This window comes from Hyposmocoma kahamanoa, unplaced genomic scaffold, assembly GCF_003589595.1.
Source record: "Hyposmocoma kahamanoa isolate Upper Pololo Valley unplaced genomic scaffold, ASM358959v1 76, whole genome shotgun sequence".
NCBI classification, from domain to species: Eukaryota; Metazoa; Arthropoda; class Insecta; order Lepidoptera; family Cosmopterigidae; genus Hyposmocoma; species Hyposmocoma kahamanoa.
In genome coordinates this window covers 3,918,460-3,934,458 of record NW_020653900.1, presented here as the reverse complement: position 1 = coordinate 3,934,458, position 15,999 = coordinate 3,918,460, and positions in this window count along the sequence as shown.

Sequence of the window (15,999 nt, the reverse complement as noted above, 5' to 3'; positions counted from 1 at the left end):
AATATTTTAATTTCCTGTGTGTTGAAATGGCGAAAACCTCTGAAATCGATAACTTATATTTCTGTCGTTGTTGTAATTCTTCCAATACTTTCTTCCATCAAAATATTGATAATGGAACCATCACAAATTATTAGGTTCATTATTTGCCAAAATGGCAGTTTGTAAAAGTAGGAGAATAAATTTTCACGCTTTGTGTCTATAGTCGTTCCTTGAATATTACTTAACAAAAATCTACGCTTTTAAAAAAAAAAATATTTTTTAAATTTTATTATTAACTGTCGCGGTGGAGGTACGTTTAAACAACCAATATGGTTTCTTTATTCTGACATTCGTTTCCTAACTTCATAAACTTACAGGACGGCGAAAAAAAGCTGTTTAAGAAACTTAATATCTGTAATAAACGCTTAAACAAATTCGAAAGGTCTGTGTGTAATTCAGTTGGTTACAGCGGTGGCTCCGGTATGGCAATAGACACTGGTTTGAGTTCAGGCAGATCAAAGGAATTTTTGTTTGTGTAAAATTTGCTAATTTTAACCGACTTTAAAAAAGGAGGAGGTTCTCAATTCGACTGTATGTTCTTTTTTTTGTATATATGTTACGCGATAACTCCGGTATTTGTGAACAGATTTTCATGATTCTTTTTTTGTTGGAAAGGTGGTACTTCCACAGTGGTCCCATTTCATTTTGAAGAATATCATCCACCTCGAAGGGTGGCTGTTCACGCATGAAGATTCATTTTTATAAATAGCGCCTAATTTTAATTTAGGAGCAATTACTTTAATGGTTGATTTTGCTATTTATCCAATTCAAGGCGTTTTTCTCTCGATATACTTTGAGTAGTGAGAACCGATTTTTATTATCTTCAGTGTCAAGTCCTGTATAGTGGCGAACATATTTCAATAAAACATACCAAATAGACGTAATTCCACGTACTTTTGAGGTCGGTTTTTTTAGTACTCTGTACTGAGATTATTATTATGATTATTAATTTAAAGATCGAACACATAGAAAAACTTTTTCAACCCGATGGGACTTGTATCCACGACCATACTGCACCGTAGTATTGCTCTTACCAACTGAGCTACGGATCAATTGCTGCTGATTAAAACTGCGGGTGAAATTACAGGCATATGGGACTTGTCAAATTATGTCTCAGGGTGACGGGCGCAGTGGCAGTGTCCCTTAGATTTGAAGCTTTGAATGGCACTGCAACTGTTAGGTACAGGCATGCAGCATACTATCAGGCGCACAACTTCTTCGTCCGGTCACTTGATATTATAAAAAAAAATAAGAAGAAGAAGCCATTGATGGTGCTTCTGAAGATGAACAGTCGTTGTAAGTGACCATCAGAGCAAAGCGAAAACGAAAACGACGTCATTCGCACACTGTCAATGAGACGGCTACAAAAACGGTACAAGGTACTTGAGAATCCTGAATCAGAACCTGGAGCAGTCCGATCACCTTCATATAAAACGATGCCATGTATATCTGAGAATTAATTACCGAAAAACGAAAACGGAATGTTCCAAATGCCAAAACCATGTGTGCAATAATCACATGATTCCAGTTTGCCAAAATTGTGATGAAGAAAATTCGATTTACAAATGGTATTCTATAAGCCAGAAAGACATTATAAGTTATAAAATATGCGTGTTTAAATATTGTCATTAATTAAAGTCTGATTTTGCATGTATTTTGTATTTTATTTCACGATTCTAATGTGGGGTGTTGCACACCCCACGCGACCAGTTGTGCAACTTTTTTGCGCAACTAATTGAGAGCTAATGACCACGAACGGGTTCGAAACATGTCGAGACAAAATTTTAAACGCGTGAGTTATACGTTAGTTTAGTTAATATCTCTTTTACGATTTCAATAACCAATCTGCACAACACTTTACTAAGAGCGGTATAAAATAAAATGCACTGTCGCCAAAATAACACAATAATATTTATTGTTCCACAAAGCGCAGTAGTCTGTTTTGTATCTACTTATCTTCCTTTCCTTCGTTTCACAAAGGTTTGTATATCTGCAGCGTTCAGACAATTCTGAACCTACAGAATATTGAGTTGGCAGATCGGGGTTGAGTAAGCTCAAGCTTATTTTCAACTTGTATTAAAAGAATAGAGTATTCATTTCTATGGCCGATTAAACTAGGTATCGCAGCCTCAATAGTAACGTTACCAAATTCGGGAAGTAACATTTTTGAGATGTTAACAAAAATTATAGTAATACCTAAAAGAATATTAAATGTTAATAATTATAAAAACGGAAAATTTATTTTTATTTTTACAAAATACAGTTAGTTACCTTACGGTAAAAATGACGATAAAAGCTTCAATACTAGAAAGTAAAACTAGGATTTTTAAATTATATAAATAAAATTGGGTGCCCGCGGCAAGGTGCCCAAGATGCTGGCAACGTTCCCCCTTTGTATTGCTATGCTAATGCGTTGGGCAGGGAAGCTGCTGGCCCTTGGGTTTCCCAGACAGTCAATAAATTTTTTGGATATAATTTTCTACAGATGAAAGGTACTGGGACCCCAGGAGCCAATGGTTTCGACTCCAAAGGCTGTAAATAGGTAGTCGGAGCAGTGATCCTGGTAGTAAATTACATTTGAAATGAAAGATAAAATATATTCATTTTATTCCGTATATTTTTTATATAGCATCGCAGACGCACTGTAGTGAATCGATTCAAACGTGCGCAAACATCGCTTTGCAAGCAAGAAGCTTGTATACTCCACTGGAGTTTATACTTAGAATTTTAAGTAGTTGCTAGATTTCAAAAAACTATTTGAAACAAAACTAAAGTTGAAGCTATCTTCAAAGGAAATAATAAAATGACGTATTTAGGAAATGAAACTATTTTTCCGGATTTAAATCGCGTATAATTTGTTTTTTCAAACAAACCGACGTTTCGGGCCCTTTACAGGTCCCATGGTCACGGTTGACTGACCAACCAGTCAACAGTCAAAAATAGTTTCATTTCCTATGTGTAACAATCGCGAAAACCTAAGAACTCAAAATGACGTATTTTCTATAGTAATCAAATTTTTATTAGTTCGATCACTCGCTCCGATCGTACGCACGCGCACGCTTCTGTATTGTGTATGCGTAGTGAAAATGGCGACGCCAGAAATTGACAAATAAATGTTTTAAACAAAACATCTTCGAATATAAGGTCACCAAGGTTTTTCTTAGAAATGTCAATTTCTGACGTCGCCATTTTCACTACGCGTACACAATAAGGAAGCATGTGCGTAGGAGCACCTGATCGAACTTAAGGCTGGAACAAATGCCAGATTGATGAATTAGGTTCTTTTTAAATTAATTCCTGATAATAATAATAGTCTAATAATCACAAAAAAAAATGATTGCTAGTAGTCCTTAAATAATTGAATGTATTGAGCAAAACTACAATTTATTAAGCTCTTTGACGAAATAAAATTTACAGTTACGTCCTTCAACAAAAAGCAATTTCTCTTTACATGCAAAAACATCCGTTGTTTATAAAATTTACACGAAAAAGTAGATAATTTAATTTCAAATAGAATGTATTATTCACTTTTTTTTACTTATATAGTTTTTAATTTGATTTAGTTTATTTTGAAAAAAAAAGAATACCTTTCTACTCGCGAGGTCTGCGCCCTATGCTCAGTCGCCTTTGCGACGGGTGGTCTGCGCGTGTGTTTTTGAGCGGGTTTATGCCACAAAAAGTGGCTGTTTTTAATTAATTTCACTTGTGTTTGAATTGAATTTGATTATTATATATACTTGACTTTGTTTTTATATTTTACATTTTATAAATAAGTTATAATATTTACATTGCATCTTTTTTAATAACTACCAAAGACTAGACAATATATGTAGATAATAAAAAATATATCTAAGGTGAAGTGTGGAATTTGTACATTATACATGCAATTAATATGGCACTGGATGAGAAGGTTTAGGTGTTCTAGAAGAGAAGGCTTAGGTGTTCTGGGTAGAGCCGCGGAGTGAATTCCGTTGCCATTGGTCGAATATACAGTTTTTTTAAATGAACTTCCTGAACTTTGGTGTGGTCTGAGTTTCTGGTAATGCCTGTGTTTGGATTCAGTTTCTCTGGTACTCATAAGGAGTACAGGGAGTTCCCTAGTTTGAGACCAGGTGGTTGGCAACAGAACAGACAAAAGTACATTTCCCAAATTGATTCTACCGGGAAATGAACCCGGGACCTAGATCTACGAAATACACTACGCGTTATTACCCAGAATACCTACTAGTAAAAAACCAAATCAGGAAAATTTTGTTTCCGTAACTGGTTCTACCGGGAATCGATTGACGGGGACCAAGATGTGCGAAATTCACTCCGCGGCACTACCAAGAACACCTAGGCCAAAACCATTTTAGAAAAGTTCATTCCCCGAATTGGTTCTACCAGGAATCGAATCCGCGATCAAGATTAACGGAATACATTCCGCGGCACTACCCTGAACACTTAGGTCAAAACTATTTAGAAAAGTTAATTTTGCAAAATGGTTCTACCGGGAATCAAGCCCGGGACCAAGAGTTACAGAATACACTCCGCGTCACTACCCAAAATAACTAGGCCAAAACCATTTCAGAAAAGTTAATTTCCCAAATTGGTTCTACCGGGAATCGAACCGGGACCAAGAGCTACGGAATACACTCCACGGCACTACACAGAACACCTAGGCCAAAACCATTTTAGAAAAGTTCATTTCCCAAATTGGTTCTACCGGGATTCGAACCCGGGACCAAGAGTTACGGAATACACTCCGCGTCACTACCCAGAACACCTAGGCCAAAACCATTATAGAAAATTTCATTTCCGAAACTGGTTCCACCGGAAATCAAACCCAGGACAAGAGATACGGAATTCACTCAGCGACACTTTCCAGAACACCTAGGCCAAAACCATATTAGAAAAGTTCATTTCCCTAATTGGTACTGCCGGAAATCGAACCCGAACCTTTTCAGGCAGTGCGCACAGTGCAAACTGTTGGGCCACCAAGATCATCGTATTTTGACTACCGTATGTACTCGTATATTATATTTACGTAAAATCTACAAATCGCACACACACAGCGTATTCCCGTGAGAAGAAATATTCACTTTATTTAACACATTTGAAGTTCTATATTGTATTGCTACTTCCAAAGTTCGCCCTAAGCAGTCCGATGTCGCTTAGCCAATGTTTGCCTTTTAAAGAAATATACCTTATTGTTGAGAAGCCTAGTTACACTTTGTAGTGCCCATGGCGTCACAAGCTGGCGATATCAGGCTGCACCGCGCTGCACCGCGAGACACAAAGAAATACGCACTTTATTTAGTAGAAATGAAACTATAATTCTGCATTGCATTCACTACGCAGTGTGCCTTTTTTCCGCCCACCGCCGCTTGTTGCAGTTTTTTTTAAAGAAAACAGAAATCAAAGAGAATAAAACCATCACTGATCCAAAAAATATCACAAATATTTGCTCTCGCGACAACGAACCCATAAATAAAGTACCTATTTTAATGTACATTTATTTAACCTCGCGCAAAATACGTATCATTATGTACTTGTTAGTGTTGGCATTTTGCGTATTGGTCGTAATCACTTTTATTTCTTTTTGTTATTTGCCGAAGTGTTTATTTACGTATTGTATAAAACAAATTGAATAATAATGGAATAATACATAAAAGTTATAGTTTCGATGACGCATAATTTTAAATTTGTGTTATGCGAATATGGAATCGCGTGTCGTCACGCGTCGCCGTGCGTTCCTTGCGCGCAGTGAGGCGTCAGATGCCGCCGCATGATCCGGGCGCGATAATGCGAACGCCGTCGGTTTGAGTTGAGTATATGTGTGTGTCCATAGCACCCGCGACACAGGGATTCTCTACGTTGAATGTATGCCTTATTATAAAAAAAAGTATTAATTTTAATAGCTTCATTACGACCGTCCATGAATATCGATTTAGGAACGGCAGAGTAATTTCTTTCGTAGATTGTGCCATTTGAGTGTATGCCAAGAAAAGTTATTTATCTTTTCTGATTTCTGCTCATCGTATTTCTTTTCTTTTTTTACATTTTGTTGGTCGAATTATTTATTTATTAAAGAATGTCAATGCCAATTACAGGTTATGTCAGAAGCATAAAAAAATGACATGACGTGACGCAGTGTATTTATGATTTGATAATTTGGATTTGTAGGTTCTGACCCCGGGATCAGTTTAAAGTTGCAACGGAACCAGAATGACCCCAAATTTGAATATGGTGTGGTCCCGGGATAGGTTGCTTATCAAAAACAATTAAATTTGAGTCGCATCCAGTGCCGGGTTCAGTTGCGCCTCTAGAGATGACATTAAATTTGTATTGTCTGAACCCGAATTCATTTTCGATGGATGTTATGTACATTTAGGTTACTGAATCTTGTTTGTATAATTTGTACTTCAGGGGACAGGAGAGCATATGTCAGGACTTAATGACGGTTTAAAATTTTTACGTGCTGTTTAAAAATTAAATTTGATAACTGAAACTTAATTAAAACCAAAATTTAAAACCTGCCATTTAAGACTCAAAAAACGGCGTTGCATTGCTTCAATACGATCTGTGTATACATTATATATGACCATAGGGATATACGATCGTAGATATACGACAATACGTTTTTCGTAAAAGACTGAGGGCATACTTGCTTGGGTCTGAAGCGTGTAATTATTTTTAGTATAGTTTAATGTAGGTTTTAGGAGGATAATATTAATGAAATTCTGATCGACCTTCTAACTGAAAGAAACGTTGAACACGGTCCTTAGCGCCCAGTTACACGACGCGAAAGTTTTCGTGCGGCCGCCGCGCGGTGACCGCCCAGTTACCACACTTTTACGTATATTAATGGCGAATCTGAATTCTATTCACTAGGCAACAACGTTTCAATTCCTCGGAATAATACAGCTGCCGCGCATATATCAAAGACAAGCCCGAGACGTTCATTTAAGTTAAAACGTAAAAGCTAAATATAAATAGAGCGTATTTTGCCATGACAGTTTGATTTCGTTAAATTACAGTTACAGTTAAATTCGTGTCGAATAAATCAAATCAAATCAAATCAAAATCTTTATTTCAGACAAGATATCCATAAAGTGTTAGTAACAAAATCCTTACCATCTATGTTAATAAGAGTTATCTAGAATGTACAATGTATCCTTATCCACCTATATGATATAGGCCCATCGTTCCTCTCGGCCACTGTTCGAAGAATGCCATTGGCACTGTCCCGCACCCTGCGAATCAGGGATGCCACCGGCTTCCGCAAAATGGAGCTAAAACCGTCCACACGCGCTTCGGCAAACATTCCTGAAGCGCTACAATAGCGCGGCAACCCCAACAGCATTCTGAGGGCGTCATTGTACTGGACGCACAGGGCGCGATACGCTTTCTGTGTATACTTGACCCACAAGCTGCACGTGTAAAATGATTGGATAAATGCGTCCTTCTATTTCCTTTTACTATCTTCTACTTCTACTTTGTTATGTACGAAATGGTCCATGATGTGATTTTTCTGTATGTAACATCTTGTATAACCATTGTTGAATGCAAATTAAGAATGTTGAATATTGATTTCCAATACGTTTTAGTAAAAAATGTAATCATCATTCCAATAGTACACTGAGGTCTACTTTCCTTTTTATAAATATTTACAAAGAAAAGAAAAGTGAATCCTAAAAGAAACCGACCCAATTATTTATATTATGGTCTACGCCTAAAGAGGGTACCCGCTTGAGGAAACAAAGTGATCCGAATTGTTTTTCATTTTCGGGATATTGGTACATCTTATTTGTATTGGATTTTCTTACATTATTATTACGAGTTTATCCGGTATAGAGTATAACAAAATTGCTATATTTTGAAAACTGTTCGATAAAATTTGTCTATTAATTTTCGAAGGCCCTCCCTTCAACCAGTGTGTCCGACCATCAATGACGTATGATGCCGAAATGTGGACGCTTACTAAAGAAACTGTGCACCGAATACTAACTTATTTTTTGTTTTTTTTTTTATAACACTTAGTGAAGGGACGAATAAGTCGTGCGTCTGATGGTAAGCGACACACCGCCTGTCCATAACAATTGCACAGAGCTTTAAACCGCAAACATTTGCGCCCGTCACACACTGGGGCCCGTCCATACAAGGTAATGCTCAAACTTCAAATTTGAAAATGTGGGTATTTTAATATATATATATATTAGCGTAGTCGTAATAAAGTATCACATCACGCGTAAAAAAGTCACGCACGTTACGAATGATTATTATTGTTTAGCGTAAACAGCAAATTTTGAGCTAATGCACTTCACAACTGACGCGTGATGTTACTTTATTACGACTACGCTATATATATGACTAATTTAAATACCCACATTTTGAAATTTGTTTTGAGCATTACCTTGTATGGACGTGCCCCAGTGTGCGTCAACCTGAGACATAACTTGTCAAGTCCCATGTGCTTGTAATTTCAAGTTATGATTTTTTGAAAAAAGAAAAAAACAGATATTCACGCTTTAGATCCGGATAAATAGTTTCATTTCCAACGGGTTTTTACGTTTGTACGCTCATTCTCACCTACAAAATGCTCGATCACATTGAACTTAAGGATATTTTTATCCAGATTATTATGTATAGTTCGGAAAAAGAAACCTCGCAACGAATAATTCCACTTCATAGCTGTTCGCGAATGTGAACAAAAACTCTTCTTGCGAATAGTAGGAATTATCGTCAATCTATTATAAGTCGCACTGCTGAGCACAGGTCTCCTCTAAAGAGTGGGGAGTGGGTGTAAGCCACACTACATATTTTGTACGCGCCAACGACGAACACGTCATCCGCGTGTATACGCGCCACAGACACGCTGTAGTGAATCGATTCAAACGCGCGCAAACATCGCGTTGCAAGCAACCAGCTTATAATTATATTTCAATGGAGTTTACACTTAAAATTTCATGTAGTTGCTTCATTCACGACTCACACTGGCGCAGAGTCGAAGTGTCGCGACGCTTCATGTTTTTCGCCTATAGCATATTCAGCTCCCATTTTCCCATTATTAAGGTACAAATTTGTGTTATGCAAATATGGAAACGCGCGTCGACGGGCGACGACGTGTGCATTCACGCGTCGACGCTTGGTTGAAGTCGAGCGGTTTCGCGCGCCGCCGCGCGTTATTTGGGCGCAGTGAGGCGTCAGACACCGACCACACTGTGATCCGGGCGCACTAATGCTAGCGTCGTCGCGCCTCGACACGCGTCGCCAAACGTTGTAATTGAAAACCGGACGCGACGCGACCCTTCGACTCTGCGTCTGTGTGAGCTGAGCCTTAGACATGGTCCAAGCTTTAGTCGTGGCCAAAGTTTGTGAACCTTCTCCTATGTGAAGGTTTTGTCACAATGTTTTCCTTTACCACTATACTATTATATACTGCAAAGGTTTAGGTTCGTATTAGGTTGGTATTTAGCAGTAATTAACAAAACGTAAACAAGCCCCAATGAAGTATTTTATGAGGCATTACCTAGTTAATGAAGTTTTTGATAAATGGTTCTAAATATTTGGTAATATTTTTAGGTAAAATTTCGAAGTACCTACAGAAAATAGTAATAAACGTGTAATATAAATATAATGTTTAAATAAAGATGTTGATTAAACATATCACAATTTTCGATAAACACATAAAATCCAGCCTTTAAAACTATGACAGCTAATAACATGCGACCAAATTAAATAGTACAGCAGTAATACAACGTATGTAACTCACTACTAAATATTGTATTTGACTGGTTAAACAAGTGACAGCTGAAGTTTGTTTGCTGTTAACTACTAGCCACATTTTTTTATAGCAAAACGTTGCTACCAATGATGACAAGTGTTAGCGCCCAGTTACACGACGCAAAAGTTTTCGCGCGGCGGACGCACTACTGGCGTACCTATCTGAATTCTATTTACTAGGCAACAACATTTAAATTCCTCAGAACAATACAACCGCGTGGTCACCGCGTAGACCAAAGACAAGCCAAGCTCGCCCGCGCGCTCGGCATTTAAGTTAAAACATAAATGCTAATTGAATAGAGCGTATTTTGCCAGGACAGTTAAATGAACGCGGTTGATGCGCGGCGTCCACACGGTCTCCGTGCGATGAAATTCGTGTCGAATAAACGCGCTCTAAAGAACATTCTTTGTCAATGTTTATTATTTAGATTAGCTCTGTTCACAGCCTGCTAACATAATTGGAATTTAAATATGTAAGTAAGTAATTTGATTACGTAGAAGTAATACTTACGTATCCAATTATTATAAAGTTTTGCAAAGTATCTATTGATACGTATCATTTGTGTATATAATGTACCTAATTAAAAGTTTACAGCAGTTAAGTATTTAGTTAAGTTTATAAGTTTGATACCTACCAATTATTACTTTTTGCTAGATAAGAAGATGAAAAGAAACAAACTTGTAAGATTTTATTTTATATTACTTTACTACGTCTAATCGAACATCAATTTCCGTTTCTGAACTTGAATTAGTACTACACGAACTCAAATGTCTGTGGTATCTCCTTTCAAATAAAAAAAAACTAATTAGGGATGATACTGTTTTATAAATAATTATTTACTGGTGTAGTAGGTGGTGGTGTAATAGGTTGGTTATTTTAGCCGACTTCAAAAAAAAGGAGGTTCTCAATTCAACTGCATTTTTTTTGTGTTTGTACGTTATTCGATTTTGATGATTTTTTTGTTGGAATTTGGGGGTACGTGAATATTGGTCCCATTTAAATTTAAAGAAAATATTCCACCTCTAAAGGTGAAACTAGGGGATGAATCTGCTGAGCGAAACACACTACTTTTCACCTCATTACAGCGGGGAAAATGGTAGTAGAAAGAAAAACAGTTGAACTATAAAATATCAGTTTTAATAAACAAAATTACTTATCGTTTTAAATATAATGTCAACAATAATAAGAATAAAATATACCAACGGATTTATATTACATAATAATGTACGACAAATCGCGTAGTTGAAGTACCATTATCTTGCCTTTTCATCGAAAAAAAAACGTCAGTTTCACAGTCCACCGTCAAATTAGAATTTCAAAAACCTACAGCGTGGAAAAGACGCTTTTGGGCGCAGATTTCTAATGAGAAAGAAAGTCTTTCCGAGCTAGTGAGGTGGAATAGTTGTTTGTTTTCTATACGCATAATCGAACACTCTAAAACATATCGTCGTTCACTTGTGTGAGATACTATTATAACCGGGGGTAAGTATAATAATATAATGAATCATGTATAGCTTTCTTTCTCTGAGACTGTATAAGAGTTATTTCCCAACATAAATCAAGAAGCAGAAGCACCTGTACGAACGTTTCTTACCAACTTGGCATTAAATAATCGTACCGCTACGTTATGCTTTCCGAACCATCAGCTTTTTCTCCACTAGTGTTTAAAATTTGTTTCCACCGTAAAAGAAATAGAGTGTAATTTCGTGGTATCCTATATAGCACTTAACATTTATTTACCTTAAATCTTATGCGAGTGTAAACGAGTTGAAGGCTAAGGTTCAGAATACGATTTGTAATACAATTCATCACAACACGTTATTAAAAGTTACTCAAAATGAATTCGTTAAAAGATTAAATTTGTGTATCCAAGAAAATGGAGATCATTTCGAGCAACTATTTAGTTAGATTACCATTTTTTTCGTTTTATTAAAATACGTTAAGATTTCATGGTTTTTTTTTTCATTTAATTAACCAATTTTGTGAGAGAGATTTTATTCTTATAATTAACCCTATCGATCGATGCAATAAAAGTGCAGGGTGCATTTTTTTCAGATTAAAGCGGGTTCGATTCCCGCGTGTTGCTAGAAATTTTCGAAAATCTATGAATGCAGTTTTATTTCTTTAAAAAAATAAAGGAATGTTTTATTTAAGTAAAAATTTCTATCTCCAGTATTTAGAGTACTTTCCCTCCAGGTGGCATTACAAATTTCCACCCTGTATTTCAAAGTGTATATATGAATAAATAAATGAATATTAGACAACAACACATACGTTGCTTTGATCCCAAGTAAATAACTAAAGCACTTGTGTTATGAAAATCGAAAACAACGACGGTACCAAAAACACCCAGACAAAAGACAGTGTGGAAAAGTTAGTATTTCTACTTTGACCCGGCCGAAGATCGAACCCGGGACCTCAGGGATGGCGACACCATGAAAACCGGTGTGCAAGCCGCCGTAGACCACGGAGGTCACCTAATGCAAATAGATAAAATACTATTAGCGTAGTAATGTCAGCAAGACAGCGCAAGATCAGACTACTGCATAGATTTTCTACTTAGTTGTGTACACCTTTGAATACATTATATACTATTTTTGTTATGTGTATGTTATTACTTTTAAATAATATGCTAATTTGTTTTGTTTGTTAGGTGCTGCTGGTGAAATTACAGGCACATGGGACTTGTCAACTATGTCTCAGATTGACAGTGCAGTGGCAGTGCCCCAGAGATCTTTGTCATTTATCTTATTTACCACCAGTGGGCCTACCACAACCTCATAAGATAATATTACTTTAACCTTACATTAACTTTTCGTACCATGACGCGTTAAGCGCGTTATAAATATAATAAGTCTATTACAAAGTTAAAACTATGATGTTTTATTGGCAGCTTTGTGACTATTCATTCACTCAATTCGTACTATGACGAGACTTTAAAGTAATATTGGTCTTATGTCAAATTTAGCAATCTTAAAATAGTTACTCGGACGCAGTGGAAACAATATTATTTTCAACTTTATTGTCCTAATATTGATTTGTAATAATTAAAAGTTAAGTTGAAGTTATTTATTATATATTATATACATTTTTAGTTACGTAAATCTCTTCAATATTTTGTTATTTTTTTATTTAATAGTAGGTATAAATTTGCCCCATGCCTATTTTTTATCCAGTCGGTTGGAATAACTGGCGGAACTGCTGTCCAATATTGCAGGGTGTTGTTTTATATTCTCTATAAAGTCTTCAATTCGATTTTCATCCAACGTGGTTAATTTGAAAAACTAACATGCTCATCTCACTAACCGTGACTGCAACCGAGCGTGACTGTAGCGCGACTGTCACGCGACCGCCGCGCGGCTGCAGCGCTGCTGCAGCGCGTCTAACAGCGGCTAATTTGAACGCGCCCTAATACTTTAGAAGATGATTTTGTATGCCTGTAAAGTCAAGGGCTAACACTTATTTCTAATAATTTAGAGCGTATGCACAGGGCGTATTGTATGCTCTCTCTTACCTATAAATTCTGCAAGGTAAGACAAGATGGTTTTAGATGAAGACCGTCACAAAGATTCAAGGCATTTCGTTCTCCAAAGTCGAGTCCGAGATCTATGTTTATTATCAATAATACATTTGTAATTATAGCGATAACCCTTTTTTCTATTGTTTATTATCATAAGTGTAATTACAAGAAAGCCTTACTATTTTAGTGCACATGTATATTAAGGTACATCTGCACTCCAAACTTCCATACCATCATATGCTGAAACATGCTATTTATTCCTAAATATACCGAAATAAACTTATACTTACTAATAAATATATATACGTTACTAATACAAATATTAGTTATATTATATTATATATACTAAAGTATACAATATTCTATACATTCAATTAATCACAAAAGGACACAGCTACAGAACACAAAGTAATAACTAAACTGTAACATTAATAACATATATATGTTAGTTATTTAAACATAGATTATCTTCGGTCTGTTTTAGTACCTAATGGTACAAAAAATTTGTGATTTTAATTAACACACTGCTTAATTAAAATAACAAAGTACTGTTCGTTGTTTAAACAAAGCTCATGTTCGGTCTGTTTTGATATATAATGGTAATAAAATTGTAGTTTTAATTACCGCTTAATTAATTTTTTTTAAAAATGTGCTAGTTTTTTAAAAATAACTCTTCCGCTCCATTTTATAATAGCCCTTATTTCAGTTGAAGTCTAATGCTGGCTTAGGCCGTGTGAACTAGGGCAGATGTAATGTACGGCAACATTATCGCATTCAATCAATCGATCATATCCGCTTTTATGATTATTTATAGAACTGGGCTATACATGAGTGACTGAATAAAAAGTGTTTATCTTTAAAACTCGGACTGATATATCTGCTTGAACAACATTTAGAGTGTCCATGAAATTTGCGCTAATCTGAAGGGTTTAGTCTGGGTATAAAAAAAAAACTTTTGTAAATACGTATTTTTATTCATTTGTTTTCATATAATATTTTCTAAGCTACGTAGTTTAGGTGCAGTAGAGCTCTTTGTGAAAGAGTTCGTCCAAGGAAATACTGCCACCTTACCTATTTCTACTGTCTAACGTGAGCAATTCCGCGTTTCGTTTTTGTAGAGTAAAGATACTGGTGAAATTACAGGCACATAAGACTTCAACTCTTGTAAGATAAGATAAGATAAGATCTTTGCGATTCGGAACTTTGAGCGGCAATGCATGCAACTGTTATGGACAGGTATTAATATCGCTTACCACCAGGCGCACGAATTGTTTGTCCTGTCACTTTGTATCATAAAAAATATACACCTTTAAGATTCTCCAATTCTTGTCGTGTCACAAAAAGAAACAACATTAGAAACAACAGAAGCTTATATACTTCACTGGAGTTTACACTTACAATTTGCTGTAGTTGCTTCATTTCAAAAACTAACTGAAATTAACAAAGACAACTAAAACTAAACCTATCTCTTTATCAAAATGCGCGATACATACGCGCGACTACTAGGCGTCTGCGGCGCGTATACGCGCAGATGACGCGTTTACGAGGCGTAGACGCGCGTCGTCGATGAATATAAAATACGCCGTGTGTATAGCTCTTACTCTTTGCCATTCTGCAAATAGATGTAATTCCACAAAATTTTAGGGTCGGATTTTTTATAAAAAAGTTATAATTATGATTTTCATAAATTACTAAGATTTATTATTACTAGTGTGTAAGAACAAGAAGATCATGTTTCTTTATCAACAAAAATTCTTCTATTTTTTATGAGAACTCTTCTTTTTGAGAACGTTTTCATCTGTCAAAAAAAACTTTTTCATCTGGCTATATTGCATGGAATCGGCCTCACAAGCTTACAGTACAAATATACATTCGCATACATAATATAGACATAATCTTAAATCGAATGTGACATCTACACTACTTGGTAGAGAGATGACAAATAAAACAACGCAAGTTTTGTGTTAACATGCACGTGCGATACTTCCATTTACACCGATATCTAGCATCGTAATGGCGGGAATGGGCAGACTTTTAATAATATCAAGTGACGGGACAAATAAGTCGTGTGCCTGGTTATGAGCTACACGCCTGTCCACGAGAATTGCAGCGCCACTCAATGCTTTAAATCGCAAACATCTGAGGGGCACTGCTGCTGCGCCTGTCACCCTGAGTTGACAAGTCCCATGTGCGTGTAGTTTCACCAGCACCCTTACCTTTCAAAACCGAAACTTTTATTATCTATACACCACAACGAACATTCTAGATTTCAAATTCAGAATCCATTATTGACTATAGGACGTTTCAGGGATGTCTTATGACGAAACCGTTAAAAATACGACAAAATCTGAAAACTAAAGGCAAACGTGTTTAGTAGCAAACGTGTAACTGAACACGGTTAAAATAACCAGTGTTGCTAGAAGCAAGCGTTGGAGTCACTACATTATACAAATAACAGTCCACAAGTCCGTTAGGTTTGCCCCAAACGTACTGATTACAACGGATATTAGTTTTGCACGGACAATACAAGTTACATGGGGTGAATATAATAATGCCGTACTTACTCTAGCTCTGGTTTCCTTGTCATATGTAATGTATTTGCAAATTGGTAACTTTTGAGATTGGCATCTAAATTTTTTTTTATTTCATAAAATGTCACATACGCCAACGATAT